Genomic DNA, 15,579 nt, shown 5'->3' on the forward strand with positions numbered 1-15,579 from the left:
TTTTGTCATTTGCTTCGACTCTTTCTTCATGCATACCCATTTTCTTTCTTTCCCTTAACATACCAAATCTAGATGCAAGTGAGCTCAAATTTTGAACTAGATGTTTCCTGGAAAATGCATTAATCAAGATTTTGTAATCCAAATTCTGTTTCAACAAATGCCTAAGTAAATCACTTTACAGAGTGAAAAAATTTTTTTTGTAATTAATGTTAACAATTCCTGCCTCTTTTGGCTATTTTGTAAGCAAGGGGTTTTGTGTATGTCATAGTTTCTTGCAAATGGGACGTATTTGTAAGTTTTAAAAAATGTTTATCTTAACTCTCTTGGATTAGTCAGAAATTAGTTTTCATCTGCAAAACTTAAAGGACTTAGTTCTGTAGGCATGCTAGGAGTCTCTGGCACTGTCACTTTAATAAAACATTCTAAAAGTTAAGAGTGCACCAAGGGAATAGTTAACATTATCAAAGAGATGTTTTAAAAACATTCCAGTCCTTACCTTTGCATTTCCTTTCATAAGTCTCTAATGTGACCTGATCAAATAACATTTTGTCATGTTTTATGGAGTAAGAAATCTGAGGGCCCTGAAACTTGATATAAAAAAAGTAAATATTTTTAGTTTTTAGTCTGCTGAAGTCACGACATAGAATCTTTGGGTCTGATAAAATTTTGTTCAAGTGACTCAGACTCAGTTTCACCAACTCCTCCCTATGCCTAAGTGATATGTCAAAGCTGAATAACCTGCATTTGAGAATAAGATGTTGACATAATATGAGCCCAGGATTTAGGCTGTCAAAACTCTTACCCAGCTTTTTTGTTTTGGTTGTCTCTTTACATGATTTGGCTACTAGTTTTGGAGTACTTACTCCTTGTAAATAGCCTTTGATTTTGTTTTAATCTGACAAGACATAAGTGATAGAAACTTGTTTTAATGCTTTTCCATCAAGCCACTAAACTATTAGTTGGCATTGTGACGTTTGGTATAATCAAGTATTTTCTCTATGCTCTGAAAGCAGGAACTTTTTTTTAATGAGTATTTGTGTTTTGGAGGCCATTTCATAATCTACAGTATTTCAAAATGTGAATTTATTTCCTCTTGTACTCAAGTTATGTGATGATATCACTGATCCCTTAATATTGAATATTTCATTGAAGTTTGGCTCCTTAATGAAGTGTATAAACAGTCTCCCTCAAAATACTGTGTAACTTTTTTCTGTTATTTAGACCCTTCATATAATTAGGAATTGGTATAAGGGCTGTCTGTAGCTATACTAACCAGACTAAGAAGCTGTAGCTTTTATTGAAAGAAATTTATAACTTCTATGAGAAATCAGGTATGCTGTGGAGTTTTAACTTCAGTCTATACGGGGAATACATTAAAATTACAATATTAAGACGGTAGTCTCAGGCCTGTATTTGGAAGTAGCAATAGGTTAGAGGTTCAGACTTCTAACATGCTTGTCAGGTGCAAAGCATAAACACTGATTCAAAACTGCCTCCTTTGTGATGGTTTAAACCTAGAAGGAAAAAATATTAGGGTGTGTCTTCATGAATGCTTATGAGTCCTATGCTTTTCAATACTGATGATCATTTTAAAGTGCTAAGGCTTTGAAAGCATCAGCAAAGCTGAAATTTCTTATAATTCCACTGCCATTTATTTGATACTGCCCAGTGAAAAATACCAAATAGATGGGGTAACCTTTCCTTTTTTATTCCACAATTTTGTCCCTCTTCCTCAGCTACTACAGCTTGACAGAATGAATATTTTTGTTAAATAGTTCCTTTCCAGCATATTTTCTGAGTGCCATTCTTTTCATTCCAAGAAGTTTTATTTAGATAATTTAATTGTGAATAAAACCAATGCAGGATTGCTGTAATTGAGTAGTTTCCCGTCAACAGTTTATAAAATGTCACTCAGCAGAAAAATGGAATGTGAAAAAACAGATCTGCTTCTTTTTGTGAAGGCCTAAGGTGAATCCTTAAATGATAGTCTGTTATAATTATTATATGGTTTTCAAAATCCAAACCATAGAATGAACATTCCAGTTATGACTAAGAAAAAAAAAAATTAAAAACAGTGGTTTTTAAAGTGAAAGGAAGGGAGTTAAAAACTAATCATGTTTTTACCCTAAAGTTAGTATTGGAATCAAACTCAGGGTTCATTTCCAGAAGACTGATTCAATTTTTGGAATTGTCTCCTTTTCCTAAATCTTTTTTTGTTGAGTGATGTATTTCATGGCAGTTTTTATGTATAGCTCTTTAGCAAAAAAGTACAATCCCATTTTTAAATATATATATATATATATATATATACATATATATATATATATATATATATATATTACAAGAGAAAGTTTGGCATCATTTTTTACACATCTTGAAAACAAAACTTTAAATCCCCATTTTGGCCAATTGACAATTGGAGGACTTTTTTTCCATTATTTCACTTATTAGATAAGACAGCCATGTACTTAATTGACAAAGTTATTGCTTCTTCTGATAGTCTCTTGGACTATTACCAAGCCATTTTGCTACATTTATTGAACCCCTACTATGTGCATTATTCCATATGCAGAAGAATTCTAGAGCTAGAAATAGCTATCAGAATATACTTGCTTTATGTTTCTCAACTATATATGAAAGTAAATACGTCACTAGTTAAAAAGTTAAAAGTCAGAAGTCTGTGTCATAGCTCAGACCTACTCTACCAGAAGAATCTCCAGGAGAGGAGCTTGATATTCTTAATTGCAAAAAGCTTCTTGGGTGATTCTATCAGGCAATTTTGGAATCGCTTTTTTAGTTTGATGTCTTCATTTTGAGAATGGAGAAACAAAGGCCTGTCTTGAGAAGTGTTCATGATAGCTAGCATAGAACCAGGACTCTTCAGATACAGGATTTTCTTCATTTGCAAGCCTGGTACCTTTATGTTACACATTAGCCTTTACCATTTCATTCTTTTTATCAGAATGTGTTTCCTTCATAATTAATCAATTTAACCATAATTTAGAAAATGGAATTTTTTTTTTTTGAAATGGAATGTTTTTCTGCATATATTATTTGCACTTAGCTATCAGGAATAAGTAGCAAATGACTTCATTGCCATGATTATTTTTCATATGTTATTATTAAAGTTAACAGCTTCATCTGAAAACAGCATGTGTGCTTCCCCTGGCCAAGTGCATATGGTAATAATGGAACAAACAGATTCGATCAGTTTGTAAAAGATAATAGTAAATTGGCATCTAGATTTAAGAACTTGTGTGATGGCACTTCTTACTGTTATTCTGGTCGTTTCAGGATTACAGTGATTAAAAAGCAGATTTAAATGTTCTATTTTGTACTATTAAAAAGATTGGTGTTAAAGTCAGATAATTGAGTCATACTAGGTATGGCAATAACTCTAAGAGTGAAAGCCATCAGAGAACCTAGAACTGTTTTGAACTAGGTAATTTGGGAAAATATACTAAAAGCTTCTATCATTCACTAGTAAGTAGTCCAAGAGCTTGTTTTGATAATCATAGAATCATACTTTTAGTGATAGAAAGAAACTTAGAGGTCATCTATTGCATCTTCTTTAGAGATGAGAAAGCCAGGTTCAGAGATGTTACTTACCTAAAGTCATAATCTAATTGCCAAAATAAAATAAACTTTATTAAAAACTGCTTGCTACATATGTACGTTTGGTAAAAGATTGGAAGAAAGGAGAGGTTGGTTGGGGGGGGGGTGGGCAAGATCAACCTCTAAACCAAAGTTTCAGGTTAATTTGTAAGTTATAAAATTTAACAAATTTGTGAAAGCACAATGGACTAACGGTAGTCCAAGGCAGAGAAATAAGTGCTGTAAGAAAGGAATCAGACAAAACGAGCTGAATAAATTTGATGTAAGAAAGCAAGGTGAGTATTTGAGAAAACTGAGTTCCAGTTTGGCTAGCAGCAGTTCTCAACTTCAGGTGTACATTAAAACCACCTGGAAGTAAAACAACAACAAACAAAACCTGTGCCCTGGGTGGGGCTTTGTCTTTTGTCTTCCAAGCACCCCAGATGATTCTAAGGCACAGCCACAGTGAAGAGCTTCTGAATTAGATTATAGGTAAGTGTAGAAGAATTATGGGAGATTAAAACGGCAGCTATTAAGGTAAGAGGCCAATTTAGAAAAAGAAAGAAGTATTAAGGGTCAGAACTAGCTTGGAGGTTAGTAGGAATGGAAAGAAGGAGGCAACGTGAGAAGTAAACCTAAAGGGCTTTGCAGTTATTTGTATGTGGGGTTGAGAAGGAGGAAAGAATTGAAAATGTTGCTGAGGTTTTGGACCAAGGTGAATAGGCAAACGGTAGCTCTGTTAAAAGAAATGGGTGGAATTAGTTTAGGAGGTATGTGGGGGTGGGAAAGTTATGAGTTCTATTGGGATAAACTCTTAAGTGCAGGTGAGTTGCCAGAAGGTCACTGAGAAAAAAAGTCTAGAATTTAAGAGAGGTGGGTGATGGCCCATCACCCACATGGGGGTGAGGGGGAATCTGTAGCATAGATTTATTTCTAAGGGAAAGAATGGAACTAAAAGCAGGCTAGGAACAAAACCTTGAGGAACATACCTATATTTAGGAGGCATAGCTGGGATTTAGAGCCAACAGAGGGGTGGTCAAAGAAGCATAGGCACTGAAGGATTGGTATGTTTTAGAATCCAAAGGAGACTTTCAAGGTGGAAATTAGTAACTAAATGTCAAAAGCTGTGCAGATGCCCAACTAAATTTGGTGGGTGGTACTTAGGAGAAATTGTGGTAATAAAAACCAGATTGCATGGGATTAGTGGGTGGTGAGTACAATGCAAGTAACAGCTTTAGACTATTCTAGAAATTTTTAGATGATAGGAAAGTAACTAGAGGCAGGTAACAGCTGAGGAGGATTTTTAGAATAAGAGAAACCTGCGCCTTTTTGTAGGGCAAGAACAAGGGCAATTGAGAAAGATGGGGCAGAGGAAAGAGCTAAAGGAACGCAATTCCAGAAGAGAGAGGAGGGGATAGAAGACAGCACAACGAGGGCTCTTGAACCTTGGCAACAATGGTTCTTCTCCCAGAGGAAAGAACAAAAGGTGAGAAGGAAGAAAAAGACACAATGGAACTTTAAGAGGCAGAAGAGGGACATTACAGAAATGGACCCTGATTTTGGTAGAGGATGGACTTCTCTTGAAAGTTAAGGTGCATTAAGGGACTGACGGGTTCTTGTAGAGCAGAGTCTGGAATGACTAGAGGTGGGGATGCTAACGCATCGTCAAGAGCAACTGATGAAGTGAAGAACAGTGCTTAGGGCTCAGCTCACGTGGAACCGGAAATTTTGGGGGAGCCGCTAAGTGTTTTTCCAGATTTTATCGAGACAGTCCTTGCAGCTGGTTAGAGGGGCAGTTAAGGCAGAGGATAAGGGACCATTAAGAAATGGTGAATTTGAAAGAGGTCAGGAATTTTCGGCCGGCAGTCTGAGTATTGGATGAAATGACTGGGCAGAAGAATTGGATGAAGGATCCAATGAGGAGGAAATACAGGCTTATAGAGAGTATGGAAAGAGCAAAGGTAGACAGCTGAGGACAGAGGAGAATTTTCAAGTCAAGATCTTAGAAGGTGGGCCATTTTCAAATGCTGAGGATATCTGGGGTTTCTCTGTGCTCATGGGTAGCTGAGGCAGAGAGGAGATTTTTGGAGCAAAAGATGAAGAGGACGAGAAAACAGAGGCCAGTGTGTTAAAAGAGTTGTTAATTTAAGTATTAAAATGCTGGAGCTGGAGAGGAAAATTTAGAGGCTGGTGTTTATGTTTGGAAAGGATGTTTCTGGACACTTTAACTTGTTTTTAAGCTAATGGATTATAAATTAAGTAATTAAGATCTGATAAAAATGTAAGATTTCTTAAAAAGGAATGAACAAGTGGAGTAGAATTTATTTCAAATGGGACATGCTCCATTTATAGCACAAATGATCTGTTAACAAAATCTGTTACTGAATAAAGAAAATATCTTCATGAAAATTGATTGACCAGTCAATTCCGTCAAAATAATACACAGAGCCAAAAGACCTTCTGCCTTCCCCATTCCCTTCTTTAAGCTTTCGCACACTTCAGAGGCACTTCAGAAAGCAAAGAGATTGGGTCCAAGATCTTAGTCTTGTCTGTTTCACAAAGTTTGCATGTTGCAGATTTGCAGTAGAAGCTGTGAGTGAATTGACTCCTTAACAGAAATACATTTTATTCTCCTGGGCCACCCAGAATCTGCCTTCTACTCCAGATGTAGAGAGGCCTATCTTTATAAAGAAAACTGACGGTGTTAGAGGTATTTACAGACTATGTGGAGTTCTAATTGGTTACTTTGTGGTTTATAAACCTGCTTTTGGAATTACCTGTAATTTCCTCTTGAAATCTGCCTTTGGCCATTTTTGGCTATTGCCCTTTAGGAGTACCAGAAACAGAATCCAATTAGGGAAGATAAAATAAACACAAAGATGAAACTAAAATTTATCAGTTTAACTTCTTGCTATCTAATACCTAGAACAGTGCTTGTTACAACAGAGTAGGAGCTCAATAAATATTTGTTGTCGATTGCCTTGCTAGATTTATTCATAAAAGCTTCAGAGAAGGAAAGATGCTTAGATTAATGACCAAATTGAATTTTTGTTTTTGCAAGGTTTTTGATACTGTTTCTAATGTTAACAACATTGGCAATTTTGAGAGAAAATTAAAATTGCCTGGCTCTGTCAACCATTTAGTCATTTATTTAACAATCGTATTTTAGGTGCTGAGAATTCCAGTCTTTGACTAGTCCTGCATACCTTTTTAACCATGTGATTGGTGTTACCATATCAGTTGGTAACTGGGCCTATGGAGACACTCTGGGAAGAGGGCACCACATCTGTCTCTGCAAGTCAGGGGAGGCTTCACAGAGAAGTCATGAAAGATGAGTAGTAATTCATCAGGTAGACAAGGGAGAGAAAAGCCTACCAGATCAGTACAAAGGCATGTTAGCGGGAATAATCATGGCATGATGGGGAAATTGCAAGTAATTTAGAATGTTTGGAAAGTAAGGTGTCTGTGGGAGGGAGGGGAGCCTGCCATGGAAAGTGTGAATGTCAAGTTGAAAAGTTTGAGCTCCATCCTGTGAGTGAGAAGGAGTCACGGAGAGGCCAGATTATAAACAAGAGAGTGACATGACCAGATTAGAGCTTCAGAAAGAGTCTTCAGGCAGCCCTGTGGAGGACAGACTGCACTGGAAGCGGGAGACCGGCTAGATCATTAATGTAATTGTCCAGATGATTCATGTGACAAGGACAGTGGAGACTGGCAGGAAGGATGGGTTTGAGATGATGGGTTGAGGAAGATGAGTGAGGACGGATCTAGGTGACTAATCACTGCACCAACTCATAACTATTCCATAACTGGTAACATAAGGCAGACAGGACATTTGTATAAATAAAATGCATAAGCAGACCAAAATTTTGCACACTGAACATTCTACTAATTGCACAGATTTGGGAATCTTTTTTCCCCCCTAGGACACATCTCTCCCAGAACAGTTAATGAGTGATGAAGTGGACCGAAGGCAGGAAGCAAGAAGGCAGAGAAGAGAATCAAAGTCTTTGAAAATCAAGCAAACGAAATTATTAATTCTTTCTTCCACCCTGGCTCCCCAGACAGAGTTCACTGTATATCACTGAGAAAAGTGAATTATGTATCTATCTGAACATTGTTGTCAGAAATACCAAATTCTAGGATAGAAAATTCAGCAAGCCAACTGTTTTCTCCCGATTATCTAAAAACATTAACTCCCCTACTCCCCCACTCTGCACCCCGGACACGCCCCAGCCCAGGCATTACATTTTAAATCATTGGAGTATCTTAAAAATAATGTTGGCAACTTCAGTGTCCTGGTTTTCCTTATTCCTTTTGTTTTTCTCTGTTGGTCAAAGTGAGAAACGGTAGTGAGGATGGACAAAGGAAGAAGGGTGATTGGGGAATATGTATATTAGGTGATTGGGAATTAGGATTAGAGAATAGTTTGAAGCCACTCAAAGTCAAATCTGGGAGGGCCTTAAAGACTACTTAGTTCCTTTCCTTCATTTTAAAGTAAATACTGTTGAACCACAGAAAGATGAAATGACTTACTTAAGGATAAACAGCTAACAGGAAAGAGAACCAGCTGAATGAGAAAAAGATGTGAAAACTACTTTTAAAAGTCCTATACTATTTCTATTATGTAGACCTTATCTATACTTGAAGTCTGGGAGTTTAATTTACAATTCCTAAATAGGATATACCATAACAATAGGCCCAGTTAGTGAAACCCAGGTTCTTGCAGAAGCTGTAGAAAAAAAAGTACAAAATCATTTGGGGATTGGAATCAGTCATTTTTTTCTTGTAGTTTGAAATGCTTGTAAATGAGAGTATTGGAGTTAAACATTTTCTACATTTTATAAGTGGTATGTGGCACATGTAGAGACTTGGAAATGCTTTTTTGAGAAGTGATCATTATAAAGCGGAATAACTTGAATTTGTGGGAAGCTGGCATTGCTTGATTTCAAAAGTTTAGTTAAAAAAAAAAAAGTCAAGTGTGAAAGTCCACATTTCTCCATGTCTTATGTAGATAATGGGATTTTATTTTTTCTCCTTGGCACTGGAATAGGTACCATAGAGTCCCTTAATTTCTTAAGTAAAAACTTCAATTAAGGGGATTCTCTTAATCCTTATGGAAAATATGCTTCATATGGTTTGTAAAATCAGGCAAATTTTGGAAAGAAGAAAAGCAGGCAGTACTCTTGAAAAACAAAAATGGTCTGCTTGAACTTGCCTTTCTTGAAAAAAACAAAACCCAACATTCTTTCATAAAGCATTTTTTTCAAAAGTATTTGCCCTTGAGCATTTTTTCCTACTTACCCATGCTTATCTTTCAAAACAAACATTTATTCCTTTCTACTATATAGTGTGAGGAAGTTCCTTTGAGGTTATGCCCTACAAACTATCCAAGCAGTAACTGTCACCTCCTTCCTATGGCACAAAAAATGACTAACTCAACCGCAGGCCGTGCTGAGCGCGGTGCGGTGATTTCACGACGGGGGCTGTTCAAATGTTACCAATGGGACCGTTTCTCAAGGGGAAAAAACACAGAACTGTATTTTTGTGTGCAAATAAAATTTTGGGTCCTTTTGACCCAATGGAAAATGTGTGTCTGCCGGTGGCTGCCAAGTTGGAATATGATGATTTACACTTGGAAACATTTGTGTCATTTATCATATGATGTTACTGGCCTACAGCATGACTGCATAACAAATAACCATGTTAAAAATTAATCTTTTCCAGTACATCAGACTGTATGTCTTTTGGAAGCCCCAAGTTTTCCCTTTCCTTTTTGCCCTATCCTCTTTTCCTGCCATCACCCTTTACATCAACTATAGGATTAAGTTAAAAACGCGTGCACTAGGTATTCATGTCTGTGCTTTCAGACTCCCAACCTCCCCTTTCGCCCTTCTTTCCTGCTTCTCTGCAACATATATCTTCTATCCAGTGGAATTGGTTCACTCTCTGTCCCTGAAACACACCTTCAACTCCTGACCTCAGGGACTACCTTTACCTTCTTAATCCTATTCTTTTATAGCTAGGTTTAAATCCTACTTCTCTGACTAAATCATGCCCAAATAATCTCTCCCAGAAATTCTTTAGTAACATCATTTTGTAAACCGCTCATTGCTTTTAATGTTTACTTTTTAATATTGGAGAGGAGGCAAAACTTTACCGCTACCTTCTTAAAATCCCTGGCTGGGCCTGAGAATTAAATTGGCATAAAATGGATTAACAGGAGAAAAGTGTACAGATTTTTTTTTTTGGTCTTTGTCGCTGCGCGCGGGCTTTCTCTAGTTGCGGCGAGCGGAGGCTGCTCCTCGTTGTGGTGCGCAGGCTTCTCATTGCGGTGGCTTCTCTTGTTGCGGAACACGGGCTCCAGGCACACAGGCTTCAGTAGTTGTGGCACGTCAGCTCAGTAGTTGTGGCTCGTGGGCTCTAGAGCACAGGCTCAGTAGTTGTGGTGCATGGGCTTAGTTGCTCTGCGGCATGTGGGATCTTCCCAGACCAGGGCTTGAACCCGTGTCCCCTGCATTGGCAGGCGGATTCTTAACCACTGCGCCACCAGGAAAATCCCGCATGCAGATTTTTACATCTACCTAGGAACCCCATAGGAAGATGAAGACCCAAAGATGTGGCCAAGCCTAAGTGTTTATATACTAGGTTGAACAAAGAGAGACAGGTACAGAAAAGTAGCTAAAATACATGAAGAGACTAAAGGAAGTTGAGATATTTTAACAAGGTCTGTTTGTACAGAGTTCTCTCGGCCTCCACTTCCCATCTCTGGTGGTAAGAATGTTCCTTTCCTCCTGGTACAGAGAGGGCATCCTTCATATATGAATTTTTATCTCCTGCTTTCAGAAAGAAAAGGGGAGGTCGGAGCACCCTTCTTGTACCTGCTGTTTTTCAGTGCTTTTATTTTATTTTATTTTTAAATTTATTTATGTTATTTGGCTGTGTCGGGTCTTAGTTGCGGCACACAGGATCGTCGTTGAGGCACGCGGGATCTTTCGTTGTGGTGCGCAGGCTTCTCTCTAGTTGTGGCACACAGGCTTCAGAGCGCACGGGCTCACTAGTTGTAGCACGTGGGCTCTCTAGTTGTGGCATGCGGGCTCTAGAGCGCACAGGCTTAGTTGCCCCATGGCATGGGGGATCTTAGTTCCCCGACCAGGTATCAAACCCGCATCCCCTGCATTGGAAGGAAGATTCCTAACCACTGGACCACCAGGGAAGTCCCCTTTTCAGTGCTTTTAGTTCAATATAATCCGTATGCTAAAGTGGCATATTTTGGAGTGGGAATTTCTGCCACTGTTCAAAGTTTATGTCTTATCTCTCCTTTGATATTGTAATTCTTTGAGACTGAGATTATGTTGTATAGACTTATCTGTTCCCCAAAGGTGCTTTGTCAGTAGTAGGCACTGAATAAATATTTATTGATATTTTCCTGCATTTTACAATCGAGTCACAAAAGCCCATGTTTGAATCTTGTTTTTCTGACCAGAGGAACATTTACTACTTTAATAAAATGTGTATTCTGATATGATCTGTAATCTGCTTTAAGCCATTTTAGTCTTGCATATACTAGCGAATAGAGTTCTTAAACATTACGTAATTATTTACTGTGGAGAATTTTGGTAACATCATCGATGATGTTAAAGTTTCTAGAAGAGAATTTTTTCAAGAATTGGAGCAGTAACATTTTGGCATTGGAAGAGATAAGACAGTAGAGGTCACTGAATCATCCTACCTTTCTCCTACTGTAGTAATGCATTCTCTCTATAACATCCCAAATAGGCCCTGACATGGAAGTCCCTGGAATTATTTGCTCCTTCATTTCACTAATCTAGTCTTAGTTATTCATAATACAAACCACTTGGTCTTTTCCGTTAAGAGTCAAAAGTATCCTTAAGAGTAACTAATATTGAGTTGACTTGCGAGTCCCGGAGGATGCCAGAATCCTTCTCGGCTTCCTAGGTGCTAATGCTCTTTCTCCTGGATACTAAGCTATTGCTTACTCCTCTTGCTGAACTTGGCCTAGGCACAGAACTCTTCAAAATGTCCCTATTTTCAAATGTACAGTGGCTATACTATATATGCTTTGGAATGCTCTTTGGATAGATCTATGATAATACCACGTAATTTATCACTCAAAGTGAAGTATCGTTGTCAGTAAATACAGTAATATCTCAAGTTGTACATGGCACATAGCATTTTTGTAAGTACCTAGGTGTATAAACTTTTGGTATTTCAACAGACTTGTGAGTTAAGGAGGGACCAAATTATTAGCCTAGTTTTATAGATGAGGCAGTTTGACACAGGGAAGAAATATGATTTTCCCATTTCTAGATAAAGTTAGGATTGGAACCTAACTTCCCTGACTCTGTTAATTCATTTTGCTGTCTTTGCAATGTCCACTATGTGAGAACAAGTGGGTATGCCACACCAGCTCATGAGGCATTGGTGTTCTGCCTATGACTTTAGCTGTGGTGAAGCATCCAGTTGAAAAAACAACCCCTACTTTTATGCTTGAAGTTTACATGGAGTTTCATTCTAAATTGTGCTATGTTTTATGAAAGATAATCTGGCCAATTTCTTAATTGCATTCCATTCCTATGGTTTAGAAAAAAAAATGTTGTTGCATTTACAAGGAATGTGTATGGCCCAAATACATAAAAGCATATTTAAATTGCTTTGGATTTTGATTATTTTAGTATACTAGTTTACCATAACTCAGCAATCTGTAGTGAACCATTGGCCTCTGATTGCAGTGTCCCCTCCAACTCCATCCCTGCTCAAATTATTAAGTGGAAAGAATTCTAATTATATAATCTCATTTTGGGGAAAATTGGGAAGAGTAGGTAGAAATCTAAATGATGCATGTTACTCTTGAAGAGAGCTAGGAAACTAGAGCCAGGTCTCATGGCACTCTAATTAAAACTTTTATTTCTGCAGATTTATTCTGTGGTCCTTACTGAACAGATCTGCCTTGGGTTTCTGCTGGTGAGTTTTTCAGCAGGAATGCGGGCTTTGTTTCTTTGAATAGTTGAGTGCAGATTAGTGGTATGCCAATTTCCTGTGGCCTTTCAGAGCTGCAATTTGAGCCCTGTTTGCTCCTGGCCCTTGCACAGCGGAAAACAATGGGTGACTTCTTTTAGGTTTCACTTCAGGGCTCTTAGAAACAGGGGAAGTGGCTAAAGCCCTACTTTACAGGTAATTAACAATAGATAATGTTTGCTCTGCATTTTTTAGAGCCGATAAAAGGTAGAAGAACATATTCAGCTCCTGATTTAGACACTGTGCAGTGGTTTTATGGATACAATAGCTGTCTTAGCATCAGCAAGGTGGCATTGAAATCTGGGTCACATATATGACTGAGCACAAAACTTTTAAAAAGTAGAAGAAAAATGAATAGTATTAAAACACTGATGGGTAAGCAAGAAAGCACTCAGAGCTGTTGAAGAAACTGTGTCACTTCAAGCCATGCGTTTTGGTTAAGGGTGCATTTATTATATCTATATCCATTTTATGAGGTGAACAGTTTTCATCACTTGTTGATACTTAGTCAAGATAATTTTTTATGTTCTATAAATTCAACTCTAGAATCCATCTGTTTGTTAAAATAATGCCAGCTTAAGAAGTTTTTGTTTGCCATCACATTTAATCATTAGCCACAGGTATTCTTATGAAATGGTCTTAGATGCCTAATATGTTGTAGAAAACAGTGTATCTTATGCTTTTATTGTATATTTGGTAGCAATAGCATTTTTATTTTAATACTCTACTCTGAGTAAATAACATTTTCTTAGACTACCCTTCTCCCTGAAACATATTATGTCCCCGTCGTGACAAAGTAGGTTTGTAGCCATGCTGACAGACTGATTGATTTATTCAATCTTCAACAGTTATAAAATACCTGCTCTGCCCTCACATACTGGCAGAAGCACTAAGGATAAAAAGACGGTTGGGGCCCTGTCCTTAAAGAGATTAAGGCCATCTTTTCCCCAGCATTGTTGCCAAAAGAAGGTGGAGGCTTCTCTTTGGAAAAAACTAATCTCAATTTTAATACTTAAAATTTACACCTATAATTGTAATGTGTAGGCAGCGTTCTTCATAAAAATCTGAAGACTGGGTCATGTCTGAGATCCCCAGTTAACTTATTTTTAGAGTGAACATAACTCTAAACCCAAAGTTAGTGGGTTTTTGTTCCAAGCCACTTCTAGCTAGCGACATGAAAATGTCACCTTACTCATCTGCTCTTTGGAGATGATGAATATGGAGAAGTGGCTTTAGCAGAGAATTTATATACCGTTTAAAACCAGAGCAGCTCTTTCTAAGTGTGTTTAGACACCCTGGAGAACCGTGTTTAAGTACAGAGGTGTACAAAGGTGAAGGAGCCCTACATCAATTAATTAGTCAGTCCAGACTTGCTGAATGCCCGGACCGTGTGCAGCCCCGTGCCAGGGCTGTGGGTTTAAGGAAAAAGTATAAGCTCTTGATCTCCACTAAGAGCTGGATCAGGAGGCTGTCCTGGCAACCGGAAATAGGAAAGCACTTAAATCCTCTTTCCTGCTGATACAAGTAACATGTGTTTATTGTAACACTGTTTTTGAAAATTTAGAAAAAGAATAAGGCAGAAAACAAACAAAAACAACACACAATCCTGCCACCCATTTCTGAGTTACAAAAGGACTGTAACATTCTCTGCATACTCTCTTCACCTATCTGTTTTCTTTACCTTCTAAAATAAAAAAAATTTAGAAGTAGACACATGCCTCTACTTTTATTCTCCCTTTATTGTCTTGTATTACTCATTGAATCTTTCGGAATAGAGGCATTGGTTCCAAAATCTGGTGTAGACCAGAGCAGTCTTTCAGAAAAGAGTCACTCTGAAATGAACCAAAATTTATCTTTTACTTCATTTACTTCCCTCCTTTCTATCTTCTTAGCGAAGTGGAGCTCTTTGCAGAGAGTTGAGAAGGGGAAGAACTCAGCTTGTCCTTTTCAGCTTTCCAGTACTTACTCAGCTAGGCACATTTATTGGAGGAAAACTAAGATACTCGAAAAGATAAGAAAAAGAGAACTAAGAAAATTCGGATTGCCAGTGAAAGCATAAAGGCTCAGTGGCAAGAATCCAGGATTTTTATTTAAAATAAACTATAATTATTTGATATTGCCAATAATTACAGCAAAATAATCTTGTAAAGAAAGGACTTTTTAAAAAATGTCGACCGTGGCTTTGCTGTGAGAGCTAGGTAGCTGTTCCTTCTCTTCCCCATCTCCCACTTTTTAATGTTAGCCACACTAACGGGGCTAATAACTTAAGGTCTCTGAAGACTAATGTTCATCATTTTCCCCACAGTGACTGGCTTGGAATTATGTAACCAAGTTTATTATCACTGTCATTAAAATCAGTGTATATTTCATTCCGGTTGTACAGGAAGTGATTACTTAAAGTATCCATTTAAAATATGACTTCATGTTTAGATAGTGAACTTGTATGTTTATCATGTCAAAGCCTCAGAGTAATATTTTGTTTCCCTTAAGTGCTCTAAATGGCTGCCAGGTTGCACACAGTTGTGATTAGCTATGTGTACACCCACAAAGTTATCAATATTGAAATAGTAGTGCCAAAATGATACTATTAGAATGTTCAAGTTCTCTTGTTCCTTTGTTCCACAGATTGAAGAAATGTTTGGAGTTGTAAGCAAAGTAACTTCTTCAGCGTACATAATTCTCATACTGGAACGCTGACATCTTTGATCTTTCTCGATGAAAGAACTCATTTGCTGAAACAACTGATGCACTTAGGAAGAAGTGATGATCCTATTTTGATTTTATTTAACTTTTTACAATGACTCCTAGATAGGTAAGTGTTCTGCCCACAATTAAGGTATTTGAAAGCAGCAATGAGCTCACTTAATTTCTCTATTTTAGACAGAGTGCTTTTGATGGTTTACTAGACACGACATCACAGCTTCCTGTTTCATATTTGAGTTAAGC

The sequence above is a fragment of the Balaenoptera ricei genome, chromosome 5 (assembly GCF_028023285.1).
Source record: "Balaenoptera ricei isolate mBalRic1 chromosome 5, mBalRic1.hap2, whole genome shotgun sequence".
NCBI classification, from domain to species: Eukaryota; Metazoa; Chordata; class Mammalia; order Artiodactyla; family Balaenopteridae; genus Balaenoptera; species Balaenoptera ricei.